The 16,774-nt window shown below is 43.9% G+C and overlaps 2 long non-coding RNA genes across 2 annotated transcripts in view; both read left to right on the top strand.

Moving 5' to 3' along the window:
- LOC103544945 (uncharacterized) overlaps positions 1 to 5,457 on the top strand; it is a 31,876-nt gene extending 26,419 nt beyond the window's left edge. Inside the window, exon 6 of the long non-coding RNA XR_011531903.1 lies at positions 5,439 to 5,457. This is a non-coding gene — a long non-coding RNA (uncharacterized lncRNA). The remainder of the gene's footprint in view (positions 1 to 5,438) is intronic.
- A 3,183-nt stretch (positions 5,458 to 8,640) lies between these two features.
- LOC139078788 (uncharacterized) lies at positions 8,641 to 16,324 on the top strand. The gene is made up of 3 exons (XR_011531901.1): positions 8,641 to 9,277; positions 11,572 to 11,666; positions 12,074 to 16,324. It is a non-coding gene; the product is annotated as an uncharacterized lncRNA (long non-coding RNA).
- Positions 16,325 to 16,774: the final 450 nt, after the last annotated feature.

Raw genomic sequence — 16,774 nt, 5'->3', positions numbered from 1 at the left:
TTCTCCTTTTGCCCCAAATTCTGGGTGGCTGCCCGACGACCATTCCTACAAATGATAGCCAGGTGATCTCTTGGTCTTGCAATAATTCTACCAAGCTGGGCCTCCTGAGGAAGTTTCCCTCGGGAGCGGCTCTTCCCATTCCTTGAGGTGTCCTCACATGCAGGGAGACCTCATTGTTGAGCTCAGAATGTGCCTTCCAGACAGATTAACACCCCACATATAACAGATTCTTCGGCGGGACCCACCCAGTTCCTGGACCCTGCCCTGGCCACTCCAGTGTCCACAATCGCAAAACCCATCCATACACACACCTGCACTGACTGCTCACCTGTGAGATACTCAGGAATCAGCAACTTTTTCTAAATGAAGGTAAGTTACCGTTTTCAGGAAAATATTCATATCTCTGGTCCTTTTCAGAGCTGCGAGTTCTCTCCTCCCTTCTGCTCCAGGAAGGGTAGAGGAAGGGGAAGGGTGAACTGCTCCCCATTTTCGTTAGGGTCAGCTGAGGCGTGGGGACGTGGCCCACCACCCAGACTTCCTGAGGGAGAGAAAGGCTCTTAGGAGCAGGTGACATTCATTCCTCACCAAGAGATCCAAGAGCAACATTTCCCCCTGCCACTCACCTCAGGGCCTAAACACCCCCACACTTCCAATTCCAAAACTTTCTGAGGCAACAAGGGGAAATTCTGGCTGTATCCTTCCAGAGGAACGCATCCCACCCTGCAGCTGTGTATAGTTCAGGATAGTGAGGGAGCAGATGGAAAGACAAGTTGAGCCAAGTTCTGGACTTGAAGGGTTTTTCTCATTTTGAAAAGGCCCGGAAGTTTTTAGAGTAAACTTTTTGTACTTTTTATGAAAAAGTAAAGTGTTTTAAGTACAGGACATCTGAATAAGGTCAAATACAGGACCCAAGATAAAACTGAGAAAGCCACTGTCAGGCCCCCTACAAGGGACTGGTCATCTTGCAGAAACCAAAAGAGGAAATCAGTCAGAGCTGACTTCCCTCCTTCCTTTCCCTGAGCATAAGCGCTGGGAACCCCAAACCCACTCCCCCAAAGCACCACACAGAGAACACTACTCTCTCCTAGCAGAAACATTTATTGAGGACGATCAGTATCCTTGGTTGTGCTAACCATGGTTCTCATCAGAGGATGTGTTCTCGTGAAAACTGCAATGCTTTCTCAACAAGGACTGAATGATTTCTTTGGGGACATTTTTCCTCCCTGGAAGTGTTGGAGAAGCATTTCCTGTTTGAATAGAAGAGTCAGATCTCTGAACACAGTGCTTTCATTAGAGGTGAGGGTGGCCGGAGGGACGTGGCATACATCATGCATGCAGGTGGGTCTTGGATGGGGCACAGACTCCCTGTAGGGTGGGGAAGGGGGTTGACTCTGGCATAAATGCTGGTCCTTGAAGGCCACAACTTTCCAGGGCTGTCTGATCCTGTCTCTTTTCTGTCTAACCCTTGTACGAAAACTCTTGTCAGGAGGGACAGCATCTTGGCTGCAGGATGTGGTCCTTGCCCATTCCCCTGGCTGTGGGTCAGAGAGAGCCCCGTAGTTGGAGGGATGCCCCTCGTCAGGCTCTACCTGGGCCTGCAGTTCCCCCTTCTGCTGACTTAACTCTGCAGCCTCAGGTTCGTATCTCCATGCCAGTTTCTCCTCTAGGATCTTCCCGATGGCTGCCATGAGCTCATGAGCTTCAGGAGGCCCACAGCTCACGAGAGCTTCACTTTGAGCTGGGTCTCAGAGCGGTGCAAAGGTTGACGTGAACTTGGCTTTTTGCTGGGGACTTTCCTGCCCTGTGATTTTTTTCTTGGAATTAATCCACTGAAAAAACTGCCTCATTTTTTTTCTGAAGTAACTTTCAGGAGGAAACTGTTCATTCTGTGACAGATACGGGGAAGTGCCCTCTAATTCTCTGTCCTCAATAGAGTGGCTCTTCTTTCTGGCTTTAGACGTCCCAACTCCTGAATCCTCGCTTCCACATTCTCCTGCTCTGGAGTCCAGAGGTCTCACTGTCTTTGCAGCTGGTGGGAAATTCCTATCCTGGCATTTCCATGAGACATGCTTAGAGGCCCAGGGTTCCCGCCAATCTCCATTGTCCTCCAAGTGGACTTGCAGCACCTGGGAAGCTCCCATGTCCCCACTGGAGACGCTCTGGGACTGAGTCAGTGAGGAGTCGAAGGCAAGCTATCTGAAGTAAGGGATATGTCAGCGGGAGAGCCTTTAGGCTGGCTATGTTCCTTGCTCTTCAATTGAAACTTCAACTCGGTAGGGAGCTGTTTTTTAATGTCTGATGGTTTGGAATCTTGGGGAACTGGTATTTTTGGTGAGGGACATTCACTGGTCAGGGTAGTTTCTACTTTGCTCACATTGATATTTACCATTTGGGAGCTTCCCAACTTGTTGGTTGTCAAGATGTCACAAGATTGTGATGTAAGAACGCACAGCTCCTCAGCCTTGAATATCTCCCTGAAGTTCATGGTGGACGTGGAAAAATGTTTTCAATTCTTCTCCACTATCTTTTGGCCCTGAATCATGTCCTCTCTATCACTGGAACTCACATTCTCATCCCTTGGCACATGTCCAGCCCCAGCTTGCCTTGTGGGCACCTCTCAGCTGCATCTGTTATTGTCTAGTGCAGTCTTACTGTGACTCACTTTGTCTATAAAGCTGTGTGTGAGGATCTCTGAAGTCTGTCTGCCATGCTCGATTGCCTGGATGTCCTTGGCAAGCTCCCGGTCGATATCAGAGTGGGATGGTTTTAGGGCCCCCTGTCCTTCGTTGCCCACAGATGAGGTAGCAGGGAGTGGAAGATCCAGGATGGGGACTGAATTCGTTGTTTTCACCTTATTTCCCTGAAAACTTTTAGAGCTTCCCTCAAGGGGCTTGGAAACCTCAGCTTTGGAATCCACCCCAGAAATATAGGTGGCTGAGGAGAGAAAGTCAAATTGGGGAAGAGGCCATGTTTTGGCTTCTCTCAACTTATAGGATTTTATGGATTCAAGAACTTTGAGGGGTAGGCCCCACCTCTGACTCACACGAAACCTTATAATATGGGCTTCTAGCACCTGTCGGGTGTTGGGATCCAGAAAAGAAAGCTCTGGAGTGGTCATCTGGGGGTGGACCCCACCTACTGTTATGTTTTTCAAATTTCTGTTTTCCATATTGTTCTGGGAACTCCCAGAAGGAGGGGATGGGTTGTCCTCAGCCAGCCATGAATGACACACCCCAAGGGGGCTCCTCCCCGCAGTGATCTGCCAAAACTTCTGGCTTAGATGTAATCTAAGAATGGTTTTCATTTCATTCTGGTCTGTGTCCTTCCTTGAGACATTTAAGAGTTCATTCCCTGAGTAATTCCTTGAGTGACACACACAGCTACTTTTTGTCTCTGAGGCAGCCCTCAGACTCTTTAGTAGGTAGCATTCTGAGACCCTTGGAGGACTATCTTCTGGGCTCTTCTCTAGGATATATCCAAGATTCCTCTTCATGTCCTGCCTTAGTTGAAACTTTGTTGAGATCGTCTCATGGAAGCTTCCTGGGAAACTCAATTCAGTCTCTGCTCGATCCTTGCTACTCTGGCCCTGAAGCTGACGGAGCTGTGAGTGAGCATGTCTGCCTTTTTGCTGAGATGTTTCTGTGCATTTACACAGAGACTCTAGATTCCTACTGGCATGGAGGCAGCAGTGTGAGAATAGCCTCCTTGGAATGTGGAGCTCCATTTTATCCTGGGGTTCACTGGTGATATGAAAATGGCCAGGAAGGACAGAGACTGGTACATAGGCATGGGAGGACTGGCTGACCAAAGGAGGGGTGAGAGCTTGAGGACAAGTGGCTTCTTGAGATTTTTGGAATGCAGGGACTAAACCCCACAGACTTTCTTGTTGCTTCTGCAACATGTGCCATTTCAGGTGTTGATTTTCAGTTGAGATATGAGAGTCTGACTCAATCTGGGATCTATGGAAAGACACTCCATGGTCCCTAATCTGGGATGGAGAAGAAGATGGTAGGATTGAGAGTGGGGATTGAAGGTGGGCATGGGGCTGGACCTGAGTGAAAGGTGGGGGCTGGGATTGGGGGTTGGTCTGAGAGAAGGGTTGCGGATGTACATCGGGGAGGGGAGGAGGGTGAGAATGGGGAAGTGGTGGAGATTCTTGATCCCACATCTTGACTGCAGAAGCATTACAGATTCCATTGAATAAGACAAAATGAGACCCTAGTGGGGCACTACTACTAGAAACCAGGAGAGTGGCCACCAGGGACTCACTGTGCAGAGAGGGAAGACCCCAAAAGAGCTGGGTATATTTCTGCTGCAAGTTTTCTCCCAAAGTCTTGACATACAGTAGCTGTTGACAAATGCTCAGCTGCTCTGGTTTGCCTGTGATGTCCCAGCCAGTTTTGGGGGCTGTGGTGTCTTGTACGTCAAGTGGCTGCAATGAATTCCCTGAAGACATCCGTTGGTTTTCTGAGCACATTTGTTTTGAAAATAGTCCTTCCTCCTTTTCTTTCTTCTCTAATATCTGGAAATCCATTCTCTTTTTTATTTGTCTTGCCAAGAATGCCTGGCCGTTAAGGCCAAGGAAAGAATGGCTGCTGGCCTCCATGTGATTGGTAGCAGAGTCTCCCCAGAGACAGGTCTCTGGTAGACGGAGGGAAACTTGCTCTCGTTGAAAATCAGAGTGTGATAATGTGGGGAGGAACATGTTCTTGGCAGGAGCCTGACAACAAGAGAATTCTGAAATTGACAGACTTGAATGGTCAGTGCCTCTGACTGTTGGGACATAAGTGGACAACCCACCAGGGCTATCTGGAGATGAGTTCTCTGGAACAGACTTCAATAAGATGGAAACCGATTTAGATTGAGTCACAGTTAAAGGGTGGTCTGTCGGTGGTGAGACAGACAGGCTTGGTGGTGCGTGATGACAAGCCAGTGAATCATTGGGATTCATTATCTGGGACAAATTTGGTAAGGCGTTAATATCTTGGGAAAGGGTGCGGTCAAGAGAGAAGATCGTATTCAGAGACAGAGTGGCCTCTGGTTGGAGAATAGGACCCGTTGCCTGGGTGTCATGTGGTGGGAGAGGGGGAAGGGCAAGGGGTTGGGGTGGGGAATGGTCTGCTGGGAATTTGGACTCCAAGGGAGGAAAAGGCTCTGGTGGCATAGAGTGACCCGGTGGTGAGGGTGAAAGAAAGTCAGCTAAGGGTGTCATTGGGTTAGGTGAGAGAACGGAGGGGGGCGGTGGGGAAGGGTCAGGTGGAGGGGATGGTGTTAGGTCTCCTGGAGGGACTTCTGAGAAGGCAGAGGACAGAGTGAATGATGACTCAGTCCCAGAAGCTGTGGAAGCCAGAGAGGACACAGAGGCAGTATCATCTTCCAGGTCCTCCAGGAACAGCAGCCGATTGACCTCCACGGTTGTGCTATTACACACCTCACAGGAGGGGTCTGGACATAGCAGTTGACGAAAGCAGATGGTATCGCGATACTGGCCCCGGGGACTGAAGGAGACAGGATATACATAGCTGCAGCCAGGACCAGAACAAATATATGGGGCCCTGGCAGGTCTGACAGAGGTAGGGCTGCCCAATACATGCAGTCATATGTCACTTGATGTTGGGGATACATTCTGAGAAATGCATTGTTAGGCGATTTCATTGTTGTTCTAACATCATAAAGTGTACTTACACAAACGTAGATGGTGTAGCCTACTACACACCCAGGCTATATGGTACTAATCTTATGGGACCACTGTCACATATGCGATCCATTGTTGACCAAAACATCATTATGCAGTTCATGACTGTATTGTGTGTATATAGACATTATATTCTGTCTAAAAATCCAAAAGAATCAACTCAAACATTAAAACTCTTAAGGGTATTTAGTAAGAATTACAATAGCAACTTGTAAAAACCATTAGCTTCTCTGGATCTCCACAGTAAATAATTAGAAAGATCATTAAAACGCTGTATGCACAAAAGCAACAAAAACTGTTAGGTAATGTGCCCACTTAAATGAAGAAAAATATACGATTTAACTGATGGTCATGGAAAGTATCTTAAAATTAAGAGAAATACCATGTTTCAGAACATTTAATATTTAAAAGATGTCAGTTCTCTCCAGTTAATATATAAATCCAATGCAGTCCCACTTATAATTCCAGCGGCATTTTTAATGTAATTAAATACACTGATTTTAAAATTTTTCTTGAGGACAAAATGTAGGATGTGGGTTGCATTTGTATTCATTTTATTGTTATTCTTTCTATCTCTCACATATTTTAAAATTAATATTTATCTCTTTGATGTGAAAAGTAAAAGCTTTAAAAATGAGAGAATGTACAATATTAGCTATGAAGATTTTGAAAAAAGAACACTGAAGGAGGACTTGTTCTGCCAAATATCAAAACCTGACGTGCAGACATAGCAATTGAAATGGTGTTGGAATGACTGGAGAAGAGAGAGCGAGATCATTCAATAGACATTGGAGAGTCCCCTGCATGTGTGGATATTTACTATACGGAAAGGTTTGCATTTCGGATTAGAGAGCAAAGTTTGGACTACTTAATAATGGGGCTGGGAACGTTAGCTATTTATTTGGAAAGAAAATACTGTGAGAGCCCTATTTCTTAGATACGTAAAAATGAATTCCAGATGCATCAAGGAGGTAAATATACAAACATAGTGGAAAGAGTCCTTTTTAAGATTCCAAAACTCAGGGCCATTACAAAAAAGATTAACAGATTTTCATAATATAAAATTAAAACTTCTGTGGACAAAAGACAAAAAAGCTTATGACAATTCAAAATATACATTTCAAAATAGATTATGTAATCTCTGTAATTCAAAATAGATTATGACTGATAATATATAGAGTTCCCAGAACTCATTAAAAATACTCCCTAAAAACCATAGAAAATGGACAAATAACAGCAAAAGGAATAAGAGGAAGTAGTTTTTGCCCATGCAATTTGCAAAGCTTAAAAATTTGATAGTAGCCAGTGTTGGTGAGGTGGGTAGGAAGACACATACTGTAGGTGGAAGTGTAAATTGATAGCTATTTTGGCAGTGTCTATTAAAATTAAAAACAGCCATTTCTTTCAACTCACAATTTTCACCACACCCACAAAATAATACACATGTGAATGTTTATGGTATTGTTGATTATAGTAGCCCCAAGTTGGAAAGGACCTAAATGTCCATCAATAGGAGGATTCATAATAATTTATGGGACTCCCATACTCTTGAATGCTAAGTGGCAGTTAAAAAGAATGAGATAGAGTTCTGTCTACTCACCTGAGAAGATCTTTAACATGTAATATTAAAAAATAATAATGTGGCAAAACCATGTATGAAATATAACCTCATCTATATAATATTAAACAAAGCTAAACTGGATATTGGTAGAAGTACATAGGTGTGTGTGTATATATAAAATATATTATGCGTAATCAAAGAAGGTACATGTATATGATAGAAACAGAACTGGAAGGGTACACACCAAACTGTAAAGAGATAATCTTTCTGGAGATGGGGGAAAAAGATTGCGGGGGAGGGGAGATGTATTCTCATTGCTGATATGTATATAAACTTGTAGATAACTTGAAATGAATTGTTTATTGTATTTTTAAAATTTTCTATCTCCTTTCAAACTTCTAATTATTAAAAGGGAAAAGTCATGATTTCACTAGTTTATGTTTGATACATTTTGTAGATGATATACCATTACAAAAGAGAAATACAGTATTATGTTTTTATTGTGTTATACTTATTTTTTCCCCTCAGTAGTGTTCATTGGGTGGCCAATGTGTGTGTAGAAGCCTGGATGCTCGGGGGTGGTGCCTGAGAGGCAGCATGTGCTCCCTCCAGGATCCTCTGGTCCATTTGCCTGGAAGACCACATGCCTCACGACAAAGCGTAGGCAGAAGCGTAGAGCGTGGTGCCCGTGCTTTTGTGGATCTCCCTAGTCTACTGAACAGAAATTCCTTTGCAGCGAAGGTCAGCCCAGTGCTATTTTGTGTGTGGCAGGTGAGAAAGTCACTGGAACCAAGAGCTTCTCTGAATTTCACATGCAGAGAATCCCGCCTCTGTGCCCTTCCATGTTTGCAAGATCTGTCGTTCCTAGAAGGAAGTCAGATCGTTTGAAATAACTTGTTCCACAACTAGCCTTGTTGGCTGTTATCGGTGCTCTGTACTCTTGCCTGGGATGGTAACAGACAGACTGACCGGTATAAACCTTCCGAACCAATCTATTTCTCTCTCTCTCTCTTAAAAGATCAGCACTTTTAAATGCCCGTTTCCTGTTTTGAGTTACATCCATTTCTACCCACGAGTCTTAAACCAGATAATAATTTAACTTCAGGTTTGTCAATAGGAATACACGAAACTTTAAAAAAGCCCTGTGCCATTCCTTTCCTTTAGGAGAGCATCCCCATGGTGGAGCAAAGAGGGGGCCGCACTAGGAATCAGAAGATTTGGGTCTGAGTCCTGCCTTCCAGAACTTTTGCAAGTCACTTGACTTCTCCCAGGCCTCACTTGTGTCCGCTGTAAAATGGAGAGATTGGAGACAATGGGATATGGGGGATGGGGAGAGGAATATAGGTCCTGAGGAGAAAGGGCTTTGAAAGGTGTAAAGCACTAGATCAGCATGAGTCTTTATCCAAGCCCAGCTTCCCCTTCTTACCCACACACACAACCGCATGCATGCTCTGGATTTCTACTCTCTTTCACTTACGTTCCCTTTAAGGCTGGTGTGTGGACCCCTCCTAACACATGCAGCTGTTTTTGTTGCGTGTCCCCATTGATCTCACTAGCACCTGAGCCCTTGGATTGACTTAGTCGGACCTTTTAGGCAGCCCCTGTTTTCTCCCAGAGGGGCATTTAGCTTAGTGTCACAGCACAGTGTGTTCCCTTTTTGTTAACTTAACCTCTGTGTTGTTTTTTAAAAATCAGATTTGAAAGAACAGGGACCCTAGAAAGCCTGTGATAAGTAAATATTTAGCCAGGCAGATAGGGGTAGTAAGCATTTTCTCTCTTAACACAAAACATGATTTTATTTGCTAAAGCTGTAATCTTGTTTGATAATCCATCAGTTTGTTATCAACTGTGTGGCGAGACGTAATGCCACAGGGAGATAATCAAGAACCTTCACCTGATACTACAGGGTTGATTACAGGGACTTCAGGAGAGAGTCTTCTGGAGGGGATTAGGTTAACCACAGCCTTGCTATTTACAGTGGATTTCCTCCGAGCGCTTTAACCATTCTGCTCCCAGCTCAGGTAAGTAGGTCATCGAACAGTCTTGGAAGAGGAGTCTTTGCAGGTGCAGGCCAACTAGATGTGTCTTTACCAGGCCCCATTAAGTCCTTGTTTCATGTTCATTTCTGAATCAAAGAAAACAAGAGAGGAGATGGTGCTCCACTGAAGACAGTGTTAAACAAACAAACAAACCTGGAAAAGTCTGGTTTGAATACAGAATAGGAAATCCTTCTACTCCACAGGTAACATGGTGATCCCAGCCGGAAGTATTAAGACCAGTAAAACTTTAGTAAACTGAAATTTTAATACAACGTTGATTTGTAGGACTCTCCAGGGGGTAATCTGTGGTTTCTGAACCAGGGGCAACACCCCTGTAGGGTATCCTCAGAGACCCTCCTGGTCAGGGCAGTTGGAATGCACAACTCCAGGGGGCAGAGACGTTACCAGGGGAATGGCACCCTAAAGGGCGGCTTCTGCTGTGATGAAATATATAGATGGAGTGGCTGAGAAAACAGAAATGAATTTGCTCACAGTTCGGAAGGCTAGATGTCCAAGATGAAGGTGTTGGCAGGGTTGGTTTCTTCTGAGGCTTCTCTCCTTGGCTTGCAGGTGGCTGCCTTCTCACTGTGTCTTCATGTGGTCTCTTCTCTGTGTCTTCACGTGATCTTTCTCTGTATCCTAATCTCCTCTTCTTATGAGCACACTAGTCCTGTTGGATTAGGACTCCCCATATGACCTCATTTTGCCTCAATTGCCTCTTTAAAGGCCCTGTCTCCAAATATAGTCACATTCTCGGTTACTAGGGGTTAGGGCATCCACACATGAATTTTGGTGGGGGGATGCATTCAGCTCCTAACGGAAGTCATCTGTTAAGTAAAGCAGAGTCAGGTGTATGTGGATGAGTGTCAGGGGCTGAAGCTAGAATGCTAAGCAGCACCCAGATCTTGAAAGGCCTGGCTTCTCATCAGGCCAAGGAGGGGGGTCGATGGCTGGGAATTGACACTACCGGCACATTTAGGCTCTGCTGGCCCCCTCAGGCTGAGGAGTGAAGGGCAGACTGGAAGGAACCGCGTTGTAATATGTCAGAGGAGACACTGGTTTGAATTCCAGTTCTCTTCCACCACACCCCGAGGCAGTCACGTGGCAGTTAAAGGGAGACAGTGGTTCCTCAGCATTACGAGGGCTGATGAGAACAAGGATATGTGTGGATGTAGGGGGACAGGTGGGTGGGAAAATGGAGGCAGCTAAAAGTTTGCGTGTGGGAGCAGCCCCTGTTGCTGTAGCAGCATCAGGGTGGGCTTGCCAGGCTCACACAAGTGAAGAAGCACCCAAATAATGGGTGAAACCAGCTCTGGTTTTTCCTCTCCGTCTGAAAGCCCCCTCAGGTGTTCCTAACACAGTCACATACCTTTCTACGGTATTTTGTAAATGAGCGAACAGCCTCCCTTTCATTCTCTTGCCAGGTAGAAGCACACAGCAGCTCGTTGCCGTTGACAGTCAGAGAAGGAAATAATTACCCCTCTCCATTTTTAGAATGCTGCTCAAACTCACACATTTTGGTGCAGAAAGAGACGCTGCCTTGGGACGAACAGCATTGTTTTGTGGAGTTCCCATTTGGTTTGGAGGCGGGAGACAGAAGCATCCTGCCCTGGTTTTGCTTGTTTGGGGCTGTAGCTGCCTGAGCGTGTCATTTCATCTCTCTGAGACTTGGGCTTCTCTTTTGTAAAATGGGGATAATACTACAGGAATGGTGAGGATTCAGTGAGAAAATGTAAATGAGCCCTTTGTAGTTGTTAAAGCATTATGCAAATGTTAGTTTCGAGGATTAAAAAAAACCGATTCGAGGTGTTTGCATTTTGTAATTTTTGGTGACTTGGTGACTTGGTAGAAAAAAGTAAGCATTTTCAATTCTTTTTTTTTTCTTTTTTTCCTTTTTTTTTGAGGACGATTAGCCCTGAGGTAACATCTGCTGCCAATCCTCCTCTTTTTGCTGAGGAAGACTGACCCCGAGCTAACATCCATGCCCATCTTCCTCCACTTTATATGTGTGGTGCCTACCGCAGCATGGCTTGCGAAGCGGTGCCATGTCTGCACCCGGGAACCGAACTGGCGAATCGCGGGCCGCCGGAGCGGAATGTGCAAACTTAACTGCTGTGCCACCGGGCCAGCCCTGGCATTTTCACTTCTAATCCCAGCTCTGTCCTTGTGTCAGGGCCTTGGGGAAGGGGATTGCAAACGCTGCTTTTACTCCCCTATCTTGTAAAGTGGGAGGTGGTGTCTCTCTCACTCTCTCTCTCCCCATCCCACTCCTTCAGCTCCTCTTCTCTCAGAGGATGTGAAGATAAATTGGATGGTGTCCATGCTGTCTGCCAGGCGGATAGAAAGCGTGAAGTATCATCTGGATGGTTTGGTAAGCACTAGCTTCTCCTTCCTCTGCTTTTGACAAACAGAGTGACAGCCCATCGCTGTGTTTAAACAAGTTAATATGTATGTTCCTTGACATAAGGAAGCTCTCTAATCATGAAATACAGCTTGCATGTCATTTGGTTTTGAGATTTTATTGAGTACTACTAATCTTGACATATTTTGGTTGGCACCGCATTCTTGGTATAGTGGGTTAGCGGTTGAATAGTTTGCAGACTTTGTGAAACAAAATCCTCATTTAATGGTTTAGTTTGGCTACATTTTGAAAATATACAAAAACATAATGCGCTTCTATTTTATAGGGATTTTTTTTTTCAACTTGTGGCTTTGGTTTTTTTTTTTTTCCTTTTTCCTCAATGCCCTTTCTTTTCTCTCTCTCTCTGTCTTCCTCAGTTTGTCTGTCTCTCTCTGTTTTTCATGTTCCAACTGCAGCAGCCTACAGAGAAAGATCCAAAGAAAGACAAGCTTGTGAATTGAACCGAACTGCAGGCAGTTCCTCTTTGCTGTGCTTGATGTCAAGAACATGTTCCCCCACTGGCCTAATGCTCTGAACTTTGGCCGGTGAGTGCAGGGATCCAGAACATCTGAAGGCCACCACACAGTGGAGTGACAGGTCTGAAGCTCTCCAGTAGAAGCACCTGGACTAAATGCTCAACAAGATTTCAGTCAACACCAGTCCCCAAAGTCACTGAACTCTGTGACATCATGCTCAGGTGGGAAAAGTCAACATGCCTCTAGACGGGCCCTCCTCTCCCCGTCTCTCCCTCTCCTAACCGGCACAGGTGGGTTCAGGCAGCCCTCTCAATTACTTTGGCTGGAACCTTCCTGAGTACATTTTGCTATCTCTTTGTGATGTAAACAGGGGCACTCACAGTTGGCAGGGGACGTTCTTTCTGTTTTAATTATGCAAGGCATAATTACAGTTCCCCGGTCTGGAAGCAGCATAGAGTTCTTTGGAGAACTTCACAGGGATTCTTCTGTTATGACATAGTTTATCTGGAAAAAAAAAATTAAGGCAAAAGGCATTGCCAAAGAGGAAATAATAACACTATTCATGCTCATGTTCCAGTCCATATTGAGTAGATCACAAGATCAGAGTAGACATTGGGGGAGTGGGGCACAGAGAGAGGGGGAGGTGTCTCAAAATGCTGGACTCATATAATGATGGGAAAATCTGGATATACTGATGAATGGATGTGGGTGGAGAGAAGGATATAAAAATAAATGTTTTTACTTAGGAAAGCAATAATGAAGCATCCAGCTGTATCTGAGTGAGTTTGAAAGTACCCTGGGCCCCAGGGATATGGAAAAAGATCTCACTATAGTAATAGTAATCTGGCCTAAACCGGAGTCATAAAATTCTTTCTGCCCCCAGATGTTCAGTTCGAGGGCACTTCGTTACTCTGCTGATGTAGCGAGAAATCACAGAACTGCCAGGGTAATGGAGGGAGCCGTGACCGAGGGAGAGAGATGGAGCTGTTTCTCTGTTATGAAACATGTTTTTATAGGTACTTCTGATGTACAGTAGGTATTAAATAGAGCAACTAAGAGATGTTTTATTTTAGATTAGTGCTAGAGTGATATTTTCCCCTTGGCACTAATAATCCGGCAGTTTTCACAAGCCCATTTCGCCTCCCAGTTTCTCGCAGACTCCCATCTCCGTCTATTCTGGCGCAAGGGTGAGCATTACATCAAAATTTCTGCCCTCAGAAAAGGACAGAATCACCTTCACTACCTGTGCTTGTGGTATTTAGAAAAGAGGGATGTGACACATTCTTTTGGAGGGGAGGCAGATATTAATTAAGTTCTGCCATTGCAATTTAGAGATAGGGATGTATATACAGGGACAGCCCTGGGAAAAAAAATGGCATTTCAAGAATAGCCTTTTGTAATTGAGTGATCATTTAAGACGCCCCTTTATGTATGTACGCTGGCTTGAAATCCAGAGAACATACCATTTCAGCCTAACATCTCAGCTGTCTGCACCACGCGGGACGCACAATCCTTGTTTAATTGTGTGCTTCTTGCATACTTCAAGGGCTGTCACAGGAACAACAATAGGAGGCCTGTTGTTTGAAACCACATCGTTTCCATCACAGTGGAAAAACAAAATAAGGTCATTGTGAGCTTGGAGCGTTTTTTAGGTTTGAGCCTGCCCAAATTATTTCATTCACATTAAAATTTAAGGAGATGAGAAACACATTGCATGAGAAGACAAGTCATTTTACATCTGCCCCTCCCCCAGTGCAATATCAGAATGCCTGCCTCTCCCACCCCCTTCTAGCTGCAAGGCAAGTCTTCTCTGCCACCCCCCACCCCCCAAACCCACTCTGCTGGTTAGGGTTTTTTTTTTTTTTTTTTTTCAATTTGTTAAGATGCTAAAATCTGCTTTGTGTGATTTATGAAGGAACTTGAAGCGATTAGTTTCACAGTGCATGAAAATTCCTCAGGTTCGGGGGGATGGCCAATCTGTTACACTGTTTGCCGGGGGACTGGATGGGAACATGAGCAGCTCGGAGCCATAAGGAGATTGTGTTGAGTTATTAAACACTTGTGGTAAAGCTGCTTATTGTTAATTCTCCGATGTCCTGCTGAAGCGATAGGATAAAATCAGATCGGATTAGATCAAAGAGCCTGGGAGCCAGCCTTTGGAGCAGATTCATTTAATCAATAAAGAGACCTCCTGAGAGAGGGGGAGAGAATAAGGGGCCGTCCTGGTTGCACAGGAGATTAAGATGGGGGTGGGCCAGGGGGAGTGATGGGAAAGAAACAACAGTTATACGCATTTATTTTCCCCCTTCTTTTTGAGGTGGAATTCTCCTCTCAAACGTTTTAGCACCGCTCACCAAAGGGTATGAACATTTCTTTAAGATTTCATTACTCTAGTATTCCATTACTCCAATAATTCCCTATAAAGCAGGAGGTTATTACAAAAAATCCAAACAAACCAAGTTGTGCTCCGTAAAAGGTATTTCAACAAAAGCAATTTAGGCTTAAATGATTCCCTAAGAAACATTAATCCCTTATGAGTTAATCTGCAAAATTTCCTATTGTCCCTTTGTGAGGAGAAAGAATAGAAAATCACCAAAAGGCCAAGTCCGGCCCCACCCCCCTCTTTGTATTCTCTGCCATGCCCTCCTGCCAACCCCACAAATAATTATAAAGCATTGCGTATTAAGAGGTATGATGCGGCGTCCTTCATCCATGATTAACACTTAAACCAATGCATATTCATTCATCTCTTAGCCCTACCAAACCTGGCTAACACGAGGACTTGCCAAGAAGGAAGTGACACCTATTAGAAAGTTAACCATAGAAAATGAGAGAAAAAATGAAGGATGGAGCAAATTAAGGATGCGAGTCCCTCAATGGTTATTGGCCTTAATGATGTTATAAAAATGATGTCGGCTTTTACCGGGAATAATTTATATTCCGAATTAAATAAGGATATGTATCTATAAATCCATTCTATAAAACTTAATTTTCCATCTAGATATGCTGATTACTTCGGGCCTGGCATACCTTTCCCGGTTGTTAATTACCGCGGGATGGTTTAACACTATTTTCCAAATCAGCATGCATGCATAAAATGACTGCTATCCAATTTGACACATTATTAGTGATGATTATTGTCATAGATAAATTAGATTGAACAGAAAATAACCTTCATCCTTAGCATGTTTTAGCTCTCAGAATTAATGTGATTTGGTGAACACATATAAATAAAAATCTGATGAGTCCCTGCTGACTCCAGGGCCTGCTGGTGCTGAAGTGTATCAATTTCATGCAGATGATGAATTCCTTAAGCATTCAATGATAATCATGCTTGATTTGACAAGACTTTCTCATGCTATTTTAGGGCCTTAATTTTCTGTGAAGTTCTGTCAAGTGCTCATCAAGCACCCACTTATCTCCGTATCTTAACCTGGCAGCCAATCACAAGGTTGCCTAACAGAACCGCTACCGAGTGCCAGCCCATTAATATTCGAGTCACGTGACTGTCCAAGGAGAGAAACCAATCAATGGCTGATTAACATTCAGGTCACATGACTCCCGAGGAGAGTAAATGAGTTACACAGTAAGACATCAAACAAATTTTCATCTTGAAAGAGTGATTGCTTTTTCTGCTGCTGTGATGTTTGTCAAATTCGCTCTAGCCTTGTCCAATTAAGCTCCATGAGCTGAATTAATAATGAAGAGATGTAAGCACCATGCCAGCCTGAGAGCTGTGAGTGGTGCCACGGAATAAGGACTGCTGAAAAAAAAATTCCTAGAATGATTGAAAAATCACATCTGGATAACTGGAATAATTGCTTTTGCGATCTTGATGCTGTTTTGTACTCTCCAGTGCAAAGTGTGAACTGGAATATGCTGGGACATGGTCCTTGTTTTGCGTTATATTTCAAAGATGAATGTGGTTTTGAGTTTAGAATGATTTTCAAAGCATTATGCAAATACATGTTAATTGGATTATTGTTTGTGACCCTAGTAATGAATTTCATTTGCACACTCAGTTATGTTCTATGGCCTTCTAAAGATATAATCTCTCAAGATTTTTAAACTATTCATAGAAGAGAAGGACATTGTTCTGTATTTTTGTATCCTGGGTGGAAGAAAGGATTAAACCAAATACTTTAGAAAGAATTTGTGTGTGTGTGTGTGTTGTTCATTTTATTAACATTCACAGGTCAGGAAATTAAGTTCACTGAATTATTTCAAAATGCACAGGTGAACCTAATGAGAATTTTCTGAAAAAAGCAGATGCTCTCTTACTGTTGATAGCCAGTGACAGCTTTCTTACAGTTTCCAGGAAAGTTCTATTCAATCACAAAGTCAATTGCATTTCACCACAGACACGCTCCTAAATTCAGGTGACATATTTAGAATAGAGACCCTCTGACTAATAAAGCTTTCATTCCTTCCCTGAAGGGAGTGAGACTTGACTAATGGTTTATTGGAATTATCAAAGAGTGTCAAATCCCACTTAATAAGTTCCAGCATGAAATTAGCTAAATTCCCAAAGGACTTTCTAAAACAATATAGTCAAATAAAAGGTGTTGGGCGTGCTGGAAAGAGTGTTAAAACCAGTTACTT

This window comes from Equus przewalskii, chromosome 22 (genome assembly GCF_037783145.1).
Source record: "Equus przewalskii isolate Varuska chromosome 22, EquPr2, whole genome shotgun sequence".
NCBI classification, from domain to species: Eukaryota; Metazoa; Chordata; class Mammalia; order Perissodactyla; family Equidae; genus Equus; species Equus przewalskii.
The sequence above is the reverse complement of the archived record's forward strand: the minus strand, read 5'-3'. Positions and strand labels throughout refer to the sequence as shown.